Source organism: Crinia signifera, chromosome 1 (genome assembly GCF_055691185.1).
Source record: "Crinia signifera chromosome 1, ASM5569118v1, whole genome shotgun sequence".
In the NCBI taxonomy this organism is placed as follows: Eukaryota; Metazoa; Chordata; class Amphibia; order Anura; family Myobatrachidae; genus Crinia; species Crinia signifera.
This window is the reverse complement of record NC_139217.1, coordinates 288178514-288199799: the sequence shown is the minus strand read 5'-3', so window position 1 is coordinate 288199799 and position 21286 is coordinate 288178514. Positions and strand designations below refer to the sequence as shown.

General features: G+C 40.4%; 1 protein-coding gene across 18 annotated transcripts in view; it reads left to right on the top strand.

Moving 5' to 3' along the window:
• Positions 1-21286, top strand: part of LINGO2 (leucine rich repeat and Ig domain containing 2) — a 1326410-nt gene that overhangs the window by 1108862 nt on the left and 196262 nt on the right. Inside the window, exon 1 of one of the 18 annotated variants that reach the window (XM_083185745.1) lies at positions 15179-15935. The exons of the other annotated variants lie outside the window; for them this stretch is intronic. The gene's annotated coding sequence lies outside the window, so the exon portion shown is untranslated. Of the gene's footprint in view, positions 1-15178; positions 15936-21286 lie in introns of those variants that run through there. 18 annotated transcript variants of the gene reach the window in all.

The window sequence follows — 21286 nt, the reverse complement described above, 5'->3', positions numbered from 1 at the left end:
TCTACAGAACAATCTTCAGAAATAACATTAGTTTGATTATTTCTCCACACAAAATAGACACACGTTGCAGTACAGTAAAGTACTGTAAAAACAAATATATATTTTTCTCTGTCCAACATCACAAACTCATTTGTGGTTCTTTCCCCAACATTCATTCACTTAAAATGCTTGATTATTTACAAAGGTTTCATATTAATATCTAAACAAATTAAGGGGGTTATGCTGATTGATTCGCAAGGCTGCAAATTCACAGTCCACCAAACCCCACACGGCGAATGCCTGGCCACCAGCCCCCCCCTCGCAATGTGTGGGAACGCCCATGAAACACTGGGCATTCCCAAATGCTAATGGGGCTGCCTGGTGCTCAACACCCCTCTCCGCCCCCCACCCACTGTCCTGGGGGTGTGCACCTGGCAAACAGACTGCACAAACCATGCGTGGGACATGCATCGGTCCCTCATGCAAATGTATGGAGGATGCCAATGAATATGAATAACCCCCTTAATGTGTTCTTGTGCAACTATCCTCAATTTCTCTAAATAGCCCAATTTAGGGCCTGATTCAGAAAGGATTGCTAAGCAGTGGTCGTTTGCTGCTTAGCAGTGTTTGACATGGGATCCACTAAGAGTCAGAGCTCAGACCTGCTGCAAAAGGGTCTGTCAGACTGGCAGCCTCCGACAGCGGTTAAACGGACCGGATGCAATAGGAAAAAGTTCCAGAACTGAGGAAAAATTAGCAAAACGAAGGAAATAGTGTGCAATCTACGGTAAAAAGGCACAAATAGCTCTAATAAGACCATTGACACGCATCCTTATACTATACTGCAACTTTTTACAAATTATTTGCTAAAAAGATACTATAGTACATAGTACACTATATAGTATATTAGCTAAGAAGTCAACTGGGTGGTGACAGGGAGGTGGCTATGGCCCATCTTATTGGTATGTTATGTCACTCAGATGCATTATTAGTCATATTGGAGGCCATACTGTGCAACTGAGACTTTATGCAAATACTTCTAGAAGTCCTTCTCTGGGGTACAGCCTTGTGTCTGAATGGGCAAATATAGAGATACCCACTTTGAGCATTTTTAGATAATTAAGTTTCTCAATAATTAGTTGTTGTTTCTAAAGCCACATTTTACTCCCATAGTAAATAGACCCCTATGTAAAATTACCCCCATAGTGGATTATAAAGATGGCCAGTTAAGATAATATTCAAGATATAATTGAAGAACAAATATTATAATTTTACACAATATTATGAGTATAGTATATAAGATTACAGGACTATATAAAAATGACATGCTGCACATTTCAATGAAATCCACTCACAGCCTGAAGTGACAAAGGAAGTGAATGTAACAGGCATAAAATAAGGAATTTCTGAAGACAATATGGCAGAGACCATGAAAAGACAATTCCCAGTATACAATATACACCGGTGCAAAGCGAAGTAGATGAAAGGAAGAACAGGCACCTGGCTGAAATGATGCTTGCTGCTAACAGACACTTAAAATACTGGAGTGAAGTATCAGTGACAACTTATCCAAGTTAAAGAAATAAACTTTACATGGTGAAAAACCTAGAATTAAACACATAATAGTTTTATATTCTTGATGTGAAATGCATCCATCTAAAAATCTACAACACTAAGCATTAGAAGGGAGTCTTGTAATTCTTATAAAGCCCTGTACACATGGTGCGATTCATTTACTATTCAATCCCAATTCGATCCGAATTGTGATCGAATCGCACGGCACAGTGTACCGTGTCGATTTAGACACGGTACAGATCTGTACTATATACTTGCCTGCATAGTCTTTTTTTCTATTCGATTTCAATGCCGCCGGGCTGCGCACCGTGATCGAATCGGGATCGAATATGGCTGAATTCGTTCAATTTTTATTTGATTTTGACTATACAGTATAAGCAAAATCGAATAGAAAAATAATCTAAATCGAACTATGTGTATTGGGCTTAAGACACAATAGGGCAGATGTATTAAGCCTTAACAAGAGATAAATGCGAGGGTGTTAAAGAGAGATAAACATTCAGTCAATCAGCTCCTTACTGACTTTTTTCAAACACAGCCTGTAACATGGCAGTTAGGTTGTGATTGGCTGGACGTTTATCTCTCTTTATCACACTTGCATTTATCTCTTGTTAAGGCTTAATACATCTGCCCCATTGAGAGTACCACTCAATACCAAGGGCAGCAACAGCCAAAAGACAGAGATTGCACTTTGACACATTGTGTGTGTCCTACATGGTAGCATTATCTGAATCCACCGCAATTAGGAGGTGAAGTGGGTCTGTTCATCTAACAACCAGAGCATGTACTTCAATACATCTACCTCAGAATCCAGAGGCCAACAGAAGGCAAGGCAATTACCAGTTACAGCTTGACTTTTGTTAAAGACCTAAGAGATGATACTGTACAATGGCAATGCTAGCCGTATAGATGAGACATCTATTACTAATCAGACCACCAAAACATCTTACGCAGGATTTAGAGACTACTGTAGTTCAGAGATGGATGGAAACTCAATGCCGCTTGGACGTACTTTATATTTCTGTGCGATTTTAAGGAGGAACATGCAGGAGACATCTCAATAGAACAGATGCCACATACATGTAACTGCAATCCCAGCACTGCAACAGATTTTGCAAGCTGGGATCCAGCATAATGAAAATTGGTCATGACCATGCAGATGGCAAGCTGAGTAAGTATCAGCTTGCATAGCTGGCCAACAGAATGAGAATCTGCAAGGCCAGTAAGTCTACATGGTGACACATAGACCCAAGACTCACCCTTCACAAAAAATGGGGGCAATAGAGAAGGGATTTAGAGGCAGAACAGTGCCTGCACAGGTTACTGATAATCAGGAACCTGCACATATCCCCTCTCAAGGTTGGTCATCATGAATGGGAACAAACAATCCAGAACTGAGGATGAACAAAGGTGTTCAACCAAGGAAAGCAAGGGGAGCAAACCACCATCATGTATACAAAGCAAGTTCAATTAGTATACGTAGTGTAAGACCACATCCATAGATCATATTTTAAAACCCCCCCAAAAAACGAAAAGAACTGAAGCAGCTGAAGAAAAAGAGTCCATACACAGCAACCAAATTTGGATAATCAGTGATCTGCCACGAGGAGAAATGCAATAGGCTGCAAATGGACATTTAATGACAAATATAAGAGATGTTAAAGTTTATCTGGCTTAGCCTCTGCTGTGGGATGGGGTCCTGCAGTGTAACGACTGCAGGCCTAGTATGCTTGAGAGACTAGATTGAAGAAAAGTAGATTGTGCTATTCTTTAAGTGACCTGATACTCTTTTGTAGAAGCTTTTTTTAATCCTACATTTTATGTTATTTTATGAGGTTTATCAGTCCTGATAAAAGTGAAGTTTTGTCCCTATATTTTACTGTACAAAAAAGCATTTTCTACTCCTTACACCACATTGTCATATACCACTGTATTTACAATTTTGTAACTTTAATATATTTTTAACAAAATAGTTAAAACCTGTAAAAATGATGGCTTCTGGGACACTTGTTACTTTCAATATGAATACAATGGAAGCACTAGAATTTCACCACTAAAACTTTCTCTAGTTATGATTAACAATACAGGTTGAGTATCCCGTATCCGTATATCCGCTATCTGAATTATTCCAAAAACCATACATTCCGAGAAGTGAAATTTTTTTTGGGGGGGGCTAAAAACTTATTTGGGACACATGTAACAGCACTACTGAGGACATGATATATAACTGGCACTATATATGTTCAAGAAAATTATTGCATGGCATTAAAATTCCGTATCTGATATAGTACACAAATTTTGTTTCATGTTTTGAAACCTTGTTTTTTGAACAAATAAAATATATTTGTGTGTATTTCGTGTGGTTGATGTGTTTATACAACATAATTGCAAGATACTTCAAAATACATTACTGAAATAATAAAATATTCCAAAATACGGAATAATCCGTTATCCAAAATTCTCCTGGTCCCGAGCATTTCGGATAAGGGTTACTCAACCTGTATTTGTTTCTTATAACACAACGGATTGCTCTAACAAGTCCTTTGTAAAAAAGTTTACAAGCACTACATCTTTGCTTTGTAGATGTGAATAGGAACAAGCTCAAAGCACAGTTGTTCTGTATTAACCATTATAATATGGACAGTGGGTGAGATAACTGGTTATACACATCAATTGTTTTAACATAGTGATTTTATTAAATATTTTATTTATTTAATTAATATGTAATCCATTACTCATACAGTGCTACTTTATATTACTGTTCGTTAATATTATAGGGGGTTATTCTTGTTCACTCACAAAGGCACAATCACGCTCTTATGGACAAAACCATGTGCAGAGAAAGTTACATTTGGGTGTTTTATTGTTTCTGTGCAGGGTAAATATTGCCCGCTTTATTTTTACACTGCAAATTAGATATCAGTTTGAAGTAAAACCACATCCAAATCTAACTCTCTCTGCACACGTTACATCAGCCCCACCTGCACTGCACATGGTTTTGTCCATTAGAGAGTGATTGCGCCTTTGCGAGTGAACCCGAATAACCCCCATAATGTTTTGCTTACATCTATTTAACAACAATAAATGGTAATGTGAATAAGTTAACGCAAAACTATATGTACTGAACTGTGTAATACATAGCATCCTGCAGACTTTCTTGCATATTTGCTATTTTTCCAAGGGTCGGTATGTGTAGGATTTGGTGGAGCACACTTATTTGTCTTTCTTTTCCTAGGTAAATCATTAGAGATTCCCAAACCTGTGCTGCACTTTATCATTTTGAAAGGGGCATGGAACATTTCCAAAAGAGAGAAAAAATACTGGAAGTCACTTATTATATATAGAGATCAGTAAAGTAGCGCTATTACACACATCTTACTGACCTGTCTGACTCTGATGTATTCATTTAATTCAAAGAAAACTTACAAAACATGGGAACATAATGACACATTATTAGCCATAATGTGTGACACTCTTTTTATTATTAAGCCTTATCTGCTGTATATACTGGGCCTGATTTAGATTAATCCAGAAAAAGGCATTTCCAATTGACCTGAACCACATGGTTTTGTCCATTTGAAAATGAATTTGCCTCTGAGAGTGAACCAGAATAAGGCCCAATATCTTTTCAATACCTTTTATTACCTACTTATGTCCATCATTTATTACAAACAATACTGATGTAAATAGCCATGCCTTTATTATGCCAACTACAATAACGTAATATTGTAACCTATTTATCCATGCTACAATATAAAAGGGTCATGCAGCAGTCCTGAATTATGCATTCAATAACCTTGAAAGAGAAAATCACAAAATATACCACCATTAACAGACCTATAACCTATGTCCTAAAATGAATAAATAAAGAATGAGCGCATTCAATTTGAACTGAGTAGTGATTGCAGATATGTTTAACAGAACAAATGCTATGTTAAAACAGCCTCCTTATCTGAGAACCCAGTAAAGTAAAGCATCTTCTATACCCCTGTATAGCCCAAGTCAGAGCAAAGATAATACATAGACTTATAAAGCCCTGTCTGGATATCACTGAATAAATTTACATATATTTTTCTCATTTGACTGAATTATATGTGCTAAAAAGCTGTGTTTAATAGGTCACTCTTCAGATATTGCGGAATACTGTTTAATGAAATAGAGAGGGTAATGCCAGAGTATAATCTGCATCATGGTGACTGCAATGTTAGTTGTCAATAGTACATGCAATACCCTTTTTAGTGTATATTCCCATGGCCAGATTACCAATGGGACGGATAGAGCTCTAGCACCAGGCCTCCACATAAATATAGGCCCGTCATCATGGCAGAATAATTGTAACCAGCCACTAGCTGGCTACACAGTTGGGCATGAATCATAAGAATTACATTTTATTTCTATTTTCAACAGAAAATAATGCAAATTTGGTATTATTAAATATATAGGACCAGATGTATCAAGCTTCAAAAAGTGACAAACAACCAGCCAATCAGCTCCTATCTGACATGTTACAGGCTGTGTTTGAAAAATGACAGGTAGGATCTGATTGGCTGGTTGCTCATCACTCTCCACTTTATCACTTTTTAAAGCTCGATACATCTGGCCCTAAGGGAGATATTGGGACTAATAGTGTACTTGGGGCCTAAATGCCTACTTGGTACTGGCCCCATCCTCAAAGTACTAGTCACAACCCTTCAGACCAATGAAGCCTTTAATCCAGCCCTGCATATTCATACAGTACTGCAAATTTTGGAGCCTCAAGTCTCTAAATATTTATTGTCTGATTCCTTCGCATCCCTTGATCTTACATCTTGACCCTAATACTGAACCTAAAACTCTTGTCAAAACCTATTACTCTACATTGTATTATGTTTATATAGCGGCATTTTTTTTAAATCTGATATAGATTTTGCTCTAAGAAAGTGTTACATGCTGGCATTTCACAAACACAATGGGCCTTATTCTGGTCGGTGCGGCCGGATCCGATTATGCGGCCAGGACCGTGCGTGCGAAACCCCGCCTTCCATACGGATCGCCAACTCCGTCCGTACGCGGTAAGAAGCTGGCCGAACGGACCGCACGTGTATTTTACACGGAATACGCCTCCTCCATCTAAGGGAACCTCCCCCATCATTCGATGGTCGCAGACCATCGAATGCAGGACCGAGTGCTCCACCAGCTCCCGCAACCTCAGACCACACGGACATTTTTCCGTGCAAAAGCAGGGATCTGGGCGGGCAGCTGACATCCGGCGATGTCATATGTCCTCCCCCTACACGTGCGTCACGGCCGCATTACCATACGTACGCCCAGCGTTTGCATGGGAACGCCCATGAAACGTGGGGCGTATGCATATGGTAATGAGCACAAATAGCCCTTCACACCCCTCTCCACCCCCTGTTCGGAGTGTTCACATATCATGCGGGATTTGGCCGTACGCCCCGCTCGCACATGAGCAGAGACACCTCTGCACATGCGCAGACACAAAACATTGGCGGCCCGAACGCACGCGGATATATCCGCACCGACCAGAATAAGGGCCAATGTCATCATCTAGTGCAAAGGTGGGTTCTTTTTTTTTTCTTTTTATACAAACAATTACTAGAACTGTTGAGGAGATATTTTAATCTAATAAAGCATGGGTACTCCCTTTGCTGTGGGATGCACCATTTCAGCACCTATAAACAAATTTTAAAAATGTATCACCAAAATCTAGAGATGCATGGGTTTGGATGTACTCGTATTTAAAAAAAATGGCATCATATTTTCCATTAGTTCTCACATGTTTTGGATAGCCAATAAATCCAGATAAATCAAAACATCTTTACCACACATATCTACCAAAAACATATAACCATCAGGTGTCAATGTGTTATGTTTAATGTCATGAGTGTTTGAAGAATCTTTACTACTTTAATACAGGGCCAAGCTGTGGGGACAATTCACGAAAATGGGCGTTCTATTTCACATGGGATATTGCTATATGCAACCAATCAGAATGTACTTCTTATTTATTTAGCACCTTCTAGCAGATAATAGATAGAATCTGAAATAAGGGAGGGTAGGTGGAGGTGACCTTTGGCGCACTGGGTGTGGAAGTTTCTTCTAATCAACAGTGGAATAGGTTGATTGAAATCCAAAATTTATTTGATAAACATGAGACACAACAATAATAAAAGGCAATACAATATCATATATCCTTCCTCACCCAGCTAGAGGGGTGGAGCCAAGATGGTGTAGACAGAGTGTTCCAATAGGGTACATCCTGTAGGCTCCACAGACTTTAGACTGGGTAGTACTTGGCACACGTAGAGTTAAAAGCACAAAAACATCAACAAATAAAATATGTAGAATTTTCTAAATCCTTCTCACCCAGCTGGGGGAATGGAGCCAGGATGGTATGAAAACAGGGTGTCCAGGAAGAAGGCTCACCCTGTCGGCTCCACAAACTTATGGCTGGGCAGAGGTCCTCCGTGGTAGGCTGCAATCCTGTAGGGCCAACGCGTTTCAAGTCTTAAGAGACTCTTTTTCAAGGCTATAGGATTGCTGTGAAGATTCCCTATTTATGGACATCTTGATGTGAGGGCGGTATTTTCAAGATGACCGCGGACACCATCTAATCACCCCCTCCACGGACGGAGCGCTCTCTTCCGGCGGAAGCCGCCGTCATCACGTCAGCCGCACACTTCCGGTAATGGGACCGGAAGTGATGTCGGAGATTACAGACGGACATTGCAATTCCGGGGAGGATGTTTGGAGACACACCTACTCCCCGCCCCCACTTTTTCCCGCCTTTTTCATCCATAAATAGGGAATCTTCACAGCAATCCTATAGCCTTGAAAAAGAGTCTCTTAAGACTTGAAACGCGTTGGCCCTACAGGATTGCAGCCTACCACGGAGGACCTCTGCCCAGCCATAAGTTTGTGGAGCCGACAGGGTGAGCCTTCTTCCTGGACACCCTATTTTCATACCATCCTGGCTCCATTCCCCCAGCTGGGTGAGAAGGATTTAGAAAATTCTACATATTTTATCTGTTGATGTTTTTGTGCTTTTAACTCTACGTGTGCCAAGTACTACCCAGTCTAAAGTCTGTGGAGCCTACAGGGTGTACCCTATTGGAACACTCTGTCTACACCATCTTGGCTCCACCCCTCTAGCTGGGTGAGGAAGGATATATGATATTGTATTGCCTTTTTTTATTGTTGTGTCTCATGTTTATCAAATAAATTTTGGATTTCAATCAACCTATTCCACTGTTGATTAGAAGAAACTTCCACACCCAGTGCGCCAAAGGTCACCTCCACCTACCCTCCCTTATTTCAGTCTTTTTTGGTGCCTTTTGGGAAGACACTAGGAAGTTTTGACCCAGGCAGCAAGGGGGTGCGCAGGGATATACAAGATCACCATCTTTTTGAAATAGATAGAATCTGATTTGTTGCCCATAGCAACATCCCATGTGAAATAGAACTCCCATCTTAGAAAATGTCCCCCTGTGTGTACTACGTGATGGGCTGGATGCACTACCATCCACAGCTCCTTACCGCCCCCCCCTCTGCCAGCTGCCGCAGTGAGTCTAATCACATATGCTCTAACATATGCTATTAGTACCGCAAAGGGCAGCTCTTGTGAAAAGAGCTGCCCTTTGCAAAGCAGCCAGCGGGGGTCTGTGCGGGGCAGCGTGGGATGTGGTAAGAAGCACATAGGCTTCTATGGAGTATCACTGGCTTTTGCTGGTGATACCCCTCTACAGCGAAAATGCAGCAAAATGCCGTAAAAACCTGAATATCTGGGTTTTTGCTGCATTTCTCCTTTAGTGCATCCCACCCTACATCTTTAGTCTACAGTACTGGTGTCCTTATAGCAATTGTAAATTCTTAATACTTTATTCTGTAAACTGGTGATGGTAATTGCTTCCCAGTTTTCCTTCACATTTTTTTTGGAAGTTTCCATTTCTGTTATCAATTCACTCTGACTAACTCTCCATGCCAATTTTACAAACTCATTTCCTGTCAGCCATCTTGTGTAAGTCAGTACATTGTAAAATACTGGTGATCGTTCTGGCTGTAAACAAAAAAATTAATCAGGGCATATTGTAAAAACGAACATTTTAAGTTATCTGGATGTATATTTTAACAATTGTATCCTGTACTGTACCTAGCAATAATGAATTAAAAATGTGGGAAGACTGTGAAGATAAAATAAATCTGAACAATGAAAAAAAAAAAACTTCTACAGTACTTCAATAGACTGTGAAACTCAGGATAAATAAGCAGGGTGTATGCAGTGTAGAATAAATTATACATCAGACATGGACGCTGCACTGTTCAATCAGCTATGTACCAAATTTATTGTGCACAGAATAGAATACTTATGTACTATATTTTGTCTGATCTTACTAGTGGGTGTTACTTATTAGGTAAATATTTGTACGATTTCTGAGCCAATAAAATTGATTGTTCAACTGTAACGCATACCATTATTTTCATCTATGCTTTCAGTTCTATATTTTATTACATGGGGGCTTATTTATAAAGCCCAAAAATACACTTGACAAACTATTACTACTGTACTTTGACTTTAAGTTCAAGAATATACTGTACCAGTGAATAGAAAAGGGTATATGTAATACAGGTTGAGTATCCCGTATCCAAAATGCTCGGGACCAGGAGAATTTTGGATAACGGATTATTCCGTATTTTTGAATATTTTAATATTTCAATGATGTATTTTGAAGTATCTTGCATTTATGCTGTATAAACACATAAAATAAACACAAATATATTTTATTACCACATAAAATACACACAAATATATTTTATTTGTTCAAAAAACAAGGTTTCAAAACATGAAACAAAATTTGTGTACTATCTCAGATATTGAATTTGAATGCCAAGCAATCATTTTCTTGTACATATATAGTGCCAGTTACATATCATGTCCTCAGTAGTGCTGTTACAGATGTCCCCAGTGAGTTTTTAGCTAAACAATTTTTTTTTTCCACTTTCTGGAAAGTATGGTTTTCGGAATAATTTGGATAACGGATATTCGGATACGGGATACTCAACCTGTAATAGTAAATTTGGTGTCTTTAGTCATTCCTCTGTTGGTTTTACAAACCTGGAAATTGAGAAAACTGAGGGCAAATCAATCAACATCTCGACTTTAGAAACTCTGAGCAACTATTAATATTTTGGGTAAAGCCCTGCATAGGTCACTATGACCTATGCATGCTTTGTTACAATAAAATGTCAATAAATGGTTAAATGCATGAGGATCCCCCAAAGACCCCATCCAACCCATGCCTCTGAGCCTAGGCTGGTATTCGAAAATGGGGGAACAATATACAGTATTCTATATTCTAATAACAAGCACCAGGCTGAATCAGTCAGCTAATACTATAGTATAAGAACTGAAAGAGCCCAGTTCCTTGACAAAATGGCAAGCAGGACCAAATTGGTCAGCCCAGGCCTAGATCCCATAGGGATATGCCCCACTCCCAACACACACAAAAATACAGGCATCCCTCCCAAACGGGGAGCTTTAAGAGAGGAGGGGGCCTGTATGCAGCCTCCTCCATTCAGGAGTTGCAGTGCCCCGCCACCCAGTGCAGTAGAGTCTGAGCATTAGAGCTCTGACTCTGGAGGGTCGCTAGGAGCGGTAGGGTCCGAGCACTAGATCGCTGACTGGAGGGTCACCAGGAGCAGTAGAGTCTGAGCGCTCTAGGGCTAGACCCTACTGCGCATGCGCGAACCTCCGCTGTGCTGTGCCACACAGCTCACTTCACCCATTTTAGTAATACACTGCAGAGTCCAGCAGTGGCCATTCTACCAGTAATTTGCGCATGTGCTGTGAAGTCTGACTCCACAACACAGCGGAGGTTTCTGCATGCGCAGTAGGGTCTGAGCACTCCTACTGCTCCTGACACTGCTGCCGGTAGAGAGGAGGCTGCTCGGCCAAGGAGGCTGCACAAAGGTCTCATCCTCTTTTAAGACGCCCCTGGTGTAGTGATAATAGGTATTGAGCAATTTTGTTTTTAAATAGGAGCCTATTAGTCCCAGCAAGATGATCCATTCTGAGGGCACTTAGCGAATCATAAAAATCCCAAGTGTCAGGATGCCCAGACATTAAGTCATGGTATAAAAAAGACAACACACGCTGAATATTTAAGTAATTTATTAAATAAGCACACCCTGACACATAACTCTTTCAGCAATCACTACTTACAAAATGATGTCCTCTTTTTTTCCTATAGGATCCATGGGTCTAGAGTAAAACAATAAAATGTTGCAACTGACTCTTTACAGAGACCGATGCAAGTGACAATTTGTGACATTTGTGGCCTAATTCATATTTTTACACAATGGTTTGCACATGCAAAATACCGGTTCTGTACATGTGCAGAAAGTGTTTTGTGAGATTGCTCGTAGCCTCCTGTCAGCTGCAGCCTGATTGGCATACTGCAGTGATTGGAGGATGTAGCAGGGGCAGCACCCAGCACTGTTCTTCAAATTGGGGGTCTATTTTGAAAACGTGATGGATCCAGAATCTGCATTGTCGCATGCAGACTTTCTGGACCAGGTATATTTTGGCTAGTCTGAGTAAACTTAAGCTTATGTAGGCTGGCCAGTGCCTAAAACCATTGCAAATATGAACCAGGCCATTGGTGCAACCAATAAATTCTCCCACCAAAGTCGCAAGTTGTTGCCTTGTGGGTAGTCCCCTTGCTGATATCACTATAGGGATGTGCCCAGCATCCCTGAAGATGCTGGGCTGCCAGTGGCGGTTTTTATCTATGTGCTGCAGGGTTGCTGCCCCCTCAGGTAAAATCTGCCATTGTAGTGAAGCCAGATGCAGCTTGTAAGACTGCAATGGCTTCACTATGAATGGCAATGACTTCTTATTGAAAGTCCAACCTGCTGCTACTCACCAAGGCAGTCCCATTGGGAGGTGTTCCCTCCCTCCAGGATGCCTTTCTATGGGCTGCCGCATATAATCTGGAGTCTGTGCATGTGCAGTTCTCATGTCACTATTTCCCTTCTATGGGCTATTGCCAAAACAACACATAGAAGCTGGCCGCATGCGCAGCACGGAGGTCAGTACTGCGCATGTGCTAGTCCCATTGCCTGTCATCATAGTACAGGTGCCGGGAATGCAAAAAGGCTAGGAGGAGCGGTGGCAGAGGCAACTGGGGGGGGAGGGGGTTGGGGGCGGCATTGTGATACAGGGCCACACAATTGTAGGGTCCTTTGAGCTGAAGTAGGCAGGCCCGGGGGCATATGCTCCCTGGACTGGTGCCTCCAGGGTTTCTTGACAGGCAGGTAGAGAATGCAGTCTGGCTGCTCTGATTTAAAATTTAAACCCATCAGAGCAGCCAGACAGCATGTTCCCGCTGCCTCTCAACCTGCAGCCAGACAGCAAATGACTGCAGCTATCCACCAATAACAGTGCTAATATACGTAATGGAATATGTGAGGAGGCGGAGCATTATTGCAGTAAGGGCAAGCAATGATTTTATTTTAAAATGTATTCCTAAATGGGTGTGTATGACCTTAGTGCATTGCTTTGCCCAGAGACTACAATGCTGTTATCATGGCAGTAATGCGGGGTACACACCAGGACGACCCGTTCACGATGCACATCGTGAGCGGGTCGTCAGTGTCTCGTCCGACGCGCTCATGATTACACGGAGCGCACGACCCACTCACAATGTGCACCGTGAGCGGGTTCCGATCCGATGGCAACCCGCACCCGGCTGTATGGTCGTTCCCAGATCCTACCTGCTGCAGGTAGGATCTGAAAAACGACCGACCGACCCGCAGGGCGGCGCATCCGATCTGAATCGGATCAGAACAGGACAGAAAAGGGCCCAATCACCACACAATTTACATCCAAACGGTCGGAATTGGATCTAGATTGATGGGATCGGATCCTTGTCGTCCTGGTGTGTACCCAGTATAACAGAACCAGGGCATGCAGGACATTGTGCCATTGATCAGTGAGTATGATACACTGACAGGCGTAAATCTGGTGTGGGGTGAGCAGTGGACCCAGGGCCCCTTCATCTTGCCTGGGCTCAGGTAATAAGAACCTGTATCTCCCCTTCTTGGGGCAACTGGGGGGTGCTGTTTGTCCTTTTCTGTCAAGATACCTCAAACAGCTTTTGGACCCTCAAAGCACACACCTGCAGCCTGTACAGCCACTGGGAGTATCCTGATGATGCTCCAGGTAGTCCCATACTTCCAGCTAATGATGACACTGCCCTGTTGGCAGAATGTCATGCATTCAGGGGTGGGCACATTACTGGGAGCAGAGCCACCTTGTGTTATTCACTAACATAACACAAACACAAATAAAAATGAGTAAACAGCCATGGGTACCAGAGAGACAAATTGTAAAGGAAAAGACACCCAGGGCTGGCACTACCATTATACCAACCTGTGGTGACTGCTCCTTTTAGTAATAACACCTGCACTCACTGCTGCCCCCACCTCCAGCTATATACTGTAAGCAGTGGAGTATCTTGATTGTAAAGAGGGCACTATTCCTATTTTGAGTGTTGCAGTTTCTCCCCTAAGCAGTGTAATGTTGTTGTGATGCAATGCAACATCAAGGCTTATGCAGCAAGCAATGGCACACATGCATATACTGTGCTGTCAAATCCTGTATTAAATCGCTAGGGTTTTACTGCAAGTAGATCAGTCCTCATGCTGAAAATTAGCCAATTGTTAATATACTGTAGAGGAAACATTCATTTGGAATTAAGCATTTACAATCAAAATCTGGTTATGTGTCCTGTACTTTACCCGATATGACTAAAGTGTGCATTACATTGTGTATGCATTTATTTATTATCAGGCTTCAAGTCTACAGTAAATCTACTGTCATTTCCTAATCTTAGCTTGTATTACGCCTATCCCTTACCACTGTAGTTGTATAGTTAATGCCTCTCCTCTTTGCATGCTACACAAACTAAAAACCTCATCTTCTATTGTACTGTAGTCAGAGAAACGTCACACACACACACTCACAGAAAGCTGCTTTTATGGCTATTGGGTGTCTTCTCAGTGTGCACACACCAGCTCCTGTAACACTGGCTCAGTTGTAATTCTTAAAACATGCACATCCATTATCCCTTAATCCCTTTAGTGCTGTAGTATTCACTAGCTGCTAAGAATGACTGGAGAACATAGATCCAAATTCTTTGTTGCAATTAAAGTTTTTTTTTTTTAAATAGCACTTTTATAATATGTAAACAATATACCACTAATCACATGACCATGTATAAATGAAATAAAAAGTACATTTACTGTAGTTATATAATGAACATAAATGAAAACCTATTGGTTTATAGCAACAATAATATGAATATGCTTGATAGTGATAACAACACATTATAAATTAAAATATATATATATATTTAAAATATTGTTTCTATATTAATATTATTTTATTACTATTATTTTATATGAATATTTTAATATGATTATTTTCTACAATATAGTAATTATTTCTAACATTTTGCTTTTCAAAACACAAATATTATGCAGACAGATGACACCCTGTATGATAAGAAGGACGCACAGTACCGTAAACTGGGTGTAAAATGGATTAGCATTTTTTAACACATGAATTGCTGGTCGGCTGCTGCCTACTACAGTACTACGGAGTAGTGCATGCCCATTCAGGGCGATGCTGGGAAACCAAGTGAATGACGCAAAACAGATGATTACAGACGCAAAGCAGAGATGATTAGAGTAAACCTAATACAACAGACTTCTAATGGTTAAATAAGAGAGTGAGTCGCCGTGGAACGGAGAGGAGCAGGAATTGTTTACAGCAAGAGTTTTCAATTCATGCAAACTGTAGTGTTTCTCTTGGAATCTAATTGTGCCTGATGGACCCATTACTCCGTAATCAGAGCAGCTCCCTTGCTGGATCTCCAGGGGTTAATTAAATGAACGAGGTAGCGGCCACATCTAGGAAACAGACAAGGGGACCACCTGATTTTCTCACCATCCTCCCGGGGAAAGTATTGTTACTAGGAACAATCAAGTTGCCTGGCATCGGTGGTGTCCTTTACCTCTTGGGTTTATTAGGTTACTAGACCCAGACATTCAGGATGATCCATCACTGTTCCCCCATTAGTGAGTTGGCCTTGCAGTCGCAGAGATCGGACTTCGTGAAGAGCTCGGATCCTAAACCGCTCTGAGCTGTATCCGTGGATTGCTGCTGCTGTCTGTGCAAGGTTAAATGAACAGCAAAGGGAATGTTTGTGTCTTCCTCTTCAGATGTGAGGCTTTTACAGACAGACAGGCAGTCACTAACTGCTATGCACCTTGCAACATGAGCACACTAAGCCCAGCCAGGAAGAGATCAATGATTGGTAAGGGTTTTCAATATTTTCTTCATTTTTGCAATTCTGTTTCAGTAGACATCAATGCTGCCGAGATCTTGCTATTTCAGGCTGTTCTCTCGTTCCATTTACAGGCAACGTGCTTAATTTTCTTTCTCCTTCCATACAGAACGAGAGGCTGTTAGACTCTGCTAGGAGGAATTAATGATAGGATGCTCAGTCAGTAGTATGGGAGGAAGATAGGCTGAAATGAAGCAAGATTTCTAATACATTTGGCAAATATTCACATGCAGACTGTTTTTTAATCCTGCCACATGTGGTTTTACTTTTGTAAATCATGTGTACATCACATTAAGTGACGTTTTAGAAACTGTCATCTTCACTCTGTCCAAAAGAACTGTCATTAATACAGAAAAAAAAAGACATTTGTTTTAGAGCATGTTGGTATAGGGCTGATTACTATGATGTGCTAAAATATATCTATATATGTGTTGTGACTTTGTTTTGAATAAAGTAATTAAAATTACTGTCGTAAGATTATACTTAAGTTGTGCACACACGGTGAGATTCCCTTGCTATTCGACTTAAGATTTGAGTGCTATGCAATCTTTGCTATCCCTGTACTTTTTGCATACAATTCTTGCTATCTGCATTAGATTTGCACTATATAGCCATTGCAGCCCTGTCTATCTGGGTTTCGATTTGTGCTGCCATGGGAGTGCGCATCGGGATCGCAAGGTAAAAACCCGTGCGATCTGCATGCGATCTGCATGCGATCCAGATGCGATATTGACTATGTAGTCAAAATCTCATGCTGATTGTACCCATGTGTACACAGCAATAGACTGCAAGTATATATGTGGTATGGCTGTAGGACCTTGGCTGTGCAATGATTTGGGATACTTTTGATGGACCCTGCCATGTACTAGTTTAGTCACATGTTTCTGTCCAGGTGTTCTTACAGGGCCTCATACTCGTATATTGATGAACCTTATTTCCATGGTATATTTTCATTATATACATATGCTATGTCTTTTGCTGTAGTGTAGACATTCTCTTCATTGTCTATTATATAATAAATAGTTGTGGGGGTTTATTTTTTTATTTTTATTTTAAGTCCGATATAATAATGTTTTAATGCACAATCAGCTGAAAAAAGTGGTATCTTTGCAAAGTGTGACCTTGTTGAACTGCTGTCCTCATCAAAAATGCTGGAGCAATATAGTACGTTCCACCCTTGAGACTTCTTTGAGTGGCATTCATAAAGAGCTGCTATTGCAACTATAGTGTGCAATTACACTTTAATGCTCCTGTACAGTGGTATACACCTAAATCAAAGTCCCACTACTGTACACTCAGTTGTATGCTGATCAAGCATGTTGGTCAGCAGGCATGTGTGTATGCTATTTGCTTTTAGTAACAAAGCTATAGATGTGTTAGTGATGCAGAATGTGTATGTCGTTATATGACGTCTTCACAATCCTGAAAGAGCTGACAAGATCTCAGGTCTAAGGGGCTGATTCAGAGATGGACGCTATTGATATTTTTTTCGCAATTGCCCGTTGGTTTTGTATTTGCGCATGTGCAGATCTGGGGATGTGTTGTCACTCGCAATGCTTGATTGATATGCTGTCAGTATCAGACTGGGGCATAAAGGGCCCTCCAGGGGAATGCAGTGTTAGGGGGTCATGTTTAGGGGTGTGGCCATCTCTCACAGAGGCTTGGCTAACCATTAATGATAAATAGATAAATAAATAAACACGTGTGTGTGTGTGTGTGTGTGTGTGTGTGTGTATATGTGTATATAGCATTCTGCTAGCCTTCACTGGAAGAATTAGAAGCACTTTTTGGAGACACATTTGGGCACTATCTTATTGCTGGATGAGCATTTATCCACCCACAGCACTGGCATTAATATTAAGTTGAATGAAGGGAGAGTAACAGAAGTATCCCCGTGTAAATAAACACATAGAGGCAGCTTATTGTTTTTAACAATCATATACAATTGGAACTATAAGTAAAATAGGAGCAAGGAATGCACTATGTCATATAATCAAACCGATTGATGTTATATACCATAATAGGGATCTATCGTATACAAGCAGTTAAACTCTATACTGAAAGATTATTACACTCTATTCCCCTGATGAAGTCTCTGTGAGACGAAACGCGTTGGGGTGTTTCTACTCGCTGTTTTATACTTGATAATCCGTTGAAGACAATTAAACAAATTTTGGACGAATCCTCCATTTTGCTTCACTGGATTTACATTGTGTATATTGTATTTGGACATTTATATTTGAAACATAGGCGCCATGCCACTATTGTGCAATATATATATATATATATATATATATATATATATATATATATAAGGACAGGTTACCCCAACCGCGCTTTGAAGATATGTGGCAGCAATACTGGGGGGCCCTCTGTTAGACAGGACCCGAGATAGAAATAGAAATAGGATGGGTTTCCCAGAATGCGCCTTTCCTAAAATACAGAATAATAATTCGGTATATCCAACACTGAACAGATCTATATTGACAATACAGAAATAATTTTCCTTTTACAATACAAAATCTTAAAAAATCTTTTTTATTGAAAGATGTCTTCTCAGTGACGATTTGAGCCCAACGCGTTTCGTCAATGAATTGACTTCATCAGGGGCATTTTGACAGCAGAACAATACACACCAGTATATATTCTTTAAATTGGATACAAGTAGCGATGTGTTCTCATATATTGGAAGTAGTCTTGACAATAAGATCATTGGATATTACCATTAAAGAAAATCCCAAGTGGAAACTAAGTCCACTGATGAATCCCAAATATCTTCTGAGGGAAGTTGTATGACCTCAGGGACAGAATTTGAGGAATTGGCACCGATATACAATTTTTTATAGAGTGGTGGTCAAAACCGGATGTGCTCTCCTGGATTCAGTGATTGGAATCCAGGAGAGCACATCCGGTTTTGACCACCACTCTATAAAAAATTGTATATCGGTGCCAATTCCTCAAATTCTGTCCCTGAGGTCATACAACTTCCCTCAGAAGATATTTGGGATTAATCAGTGGACTTAGTTTCCACTTGGGATTTTCTTTAATGGTAATATCCAATGATCTTATTGTCAAGACTACTTCCAATATATGAGAACACATCGCTACTTGTATCCAATTTAAGGAATATATACTGGTGTGTATTGTTCTGCTGTCAAAATGCCCCTGATGAAGTCAATTCATTGACGAAACGCGTTGGGCTCAAATCGTCACTGAGAAGACATCTTTCAATAAAAAAGATTTTTTAAGATTTTGTATTGTAAAAGGAAAATTATTTCTGTATTGTCAATATAGATCTGTTCAGTGTTGGATATACCGAATTATTATTCTGTATTTTAGGAAAGGCGCATTCTGGGAAACCCATCCTATTTCTATATATATATATATATATATATATATATATATATATATATATATATATATATATATATATATACACACACACACACACACACACACATATACATGTGTGTGTGTGTGTGCGTGTGTGTGTGTATATATATATATATTTATATATATATATATATATATACACTCACTTATTAAATACTGCTAGAGCATACATGATAATGTATCAAATTAATAACAGCAATGCATCATAGGGCCTAATTCAGACCCAATCGCTGGGCTGCTAATTTGTGGAGCCCTGTAATCAGGTATACGTCTCCCAGCCAGAGTGAAGCAGTTTGTGTGTAGCCCAGGAATTACTCAGCAGGTGCGATAGAAACAGGTAGATTGGGGCCGGAGCTAACGCCACATGCCTTCTGTTAAAACGGGAGGCCTAAGCCCTTGAAATCATAGGGCAATCCAGGACAATTGTGTCACCCCTACTCTGGACATACAGTAAATACCTACTAGACGAGTACATTGGATGATAATATACAACTTATTTGTCAGCTACTCAATATGGAGATTCCAACACCATGCCCTATATCCCTGTGATATAACATTCCAAACATTGCATTAAAATCTGAATTGTTCAATTTTAGATTTATTATTGTTATTATTTTCATATATTTTCTATGTAATTTTAGTTATTAAAACTATTTGCTTTTTAATTGAGAACCGTCTTGTCTAAATTATTGGAACAGCCAGCGCTGACAATTTTTCTGTTTTTTATCTTGTACTTATTAGGGTTTCACAACCCTGTGCCAGCAGCTTTTGATTGCGCACCACTCCACACATTTTTTTCCTTCCGCTAAAACGCCTGGACACGCCTGCATTTTCCCTGAAACTCCCAGAAAACGCCCGGTTACCACCCCCAAAATGGTGGATTCCTGTAATTCTACTTGCATATGGCCAGCGATAAAAAAGTAGCAGGATTTTGGGCCTTATTCTAGTTCACTCTTTCTGACAAAATCCTTCTTAGATGGACAAAACCATGTGCACTGCAGGGGAGCAGATGTTAATTGTGCAGATAGAATTAGATTTGAGTGGGGTTTTACTTCAAAGTGAGATCTATATTGCAGTGTAAAAATAAAGCAGTCAGTATTTACCCTGCACAGAAACAAAATAACTCACCCAAATCTAATTCTCTCTGCACATGTTACATCTGCCCCCCTGCAGTGCACATGGTTTTGTCCATCTAAGAAGAATTTTGTCAGAAAGAGTGAACTAGAATAAGGCCCTCTATCACAGTATGGCCTTGTGCAAGCGTGCTATGGGCCGTATGCATGTGCAGTCTATTGATAATCTCCAGGCCTGTGAATTCGCAGCTGTGTGATCAGGGCTGAATTAGGCCCATATTTCTGTGCAAAATTAGGCAACATGTATAATGTATAATTCCAACTCATTATAGAACCTGATGTCTACAGGAGATGCTGCTGGCATTTGGGGATTGTGATGTGGAGCTTTACAAAAAATATTGGCCCCTTTTTCTGGGCATGCTGAAGCCAATGGCAGCAGATCAGAGAAGCAAGCAGTTGGTATCTTTTTACTTAAGATGCATCGTGCGGTTTAAGCATAATCTCACACAGCCAATGCATATAGGGCCTTATTCTAGTTCATTCTTTCTGACAAAATCCTTCTTAGATGGACAAAACCATGTGCACTGCAGGGGGGGGGGGGGGGAGCTGTAAAATGTGCAGAGAGAATTAGATTTGGGTGAGTTATTTTATTTCTGTGCAGGGAAAATACTGGCTGCTTTATTTTTACACTGCAATATAAATCTCACTTTGAAGTAAAACCCCACCCAAATCTAATTCTCTCTGCACAAGTAACATCTGCCCCACCTGCAATGCACATGATTTTGTCCATCTAAGAAGGATTTTGTCAGAAAGAGTGAACTAGAATAAGGCCCATAGTTGTGAGTACGCCATCCT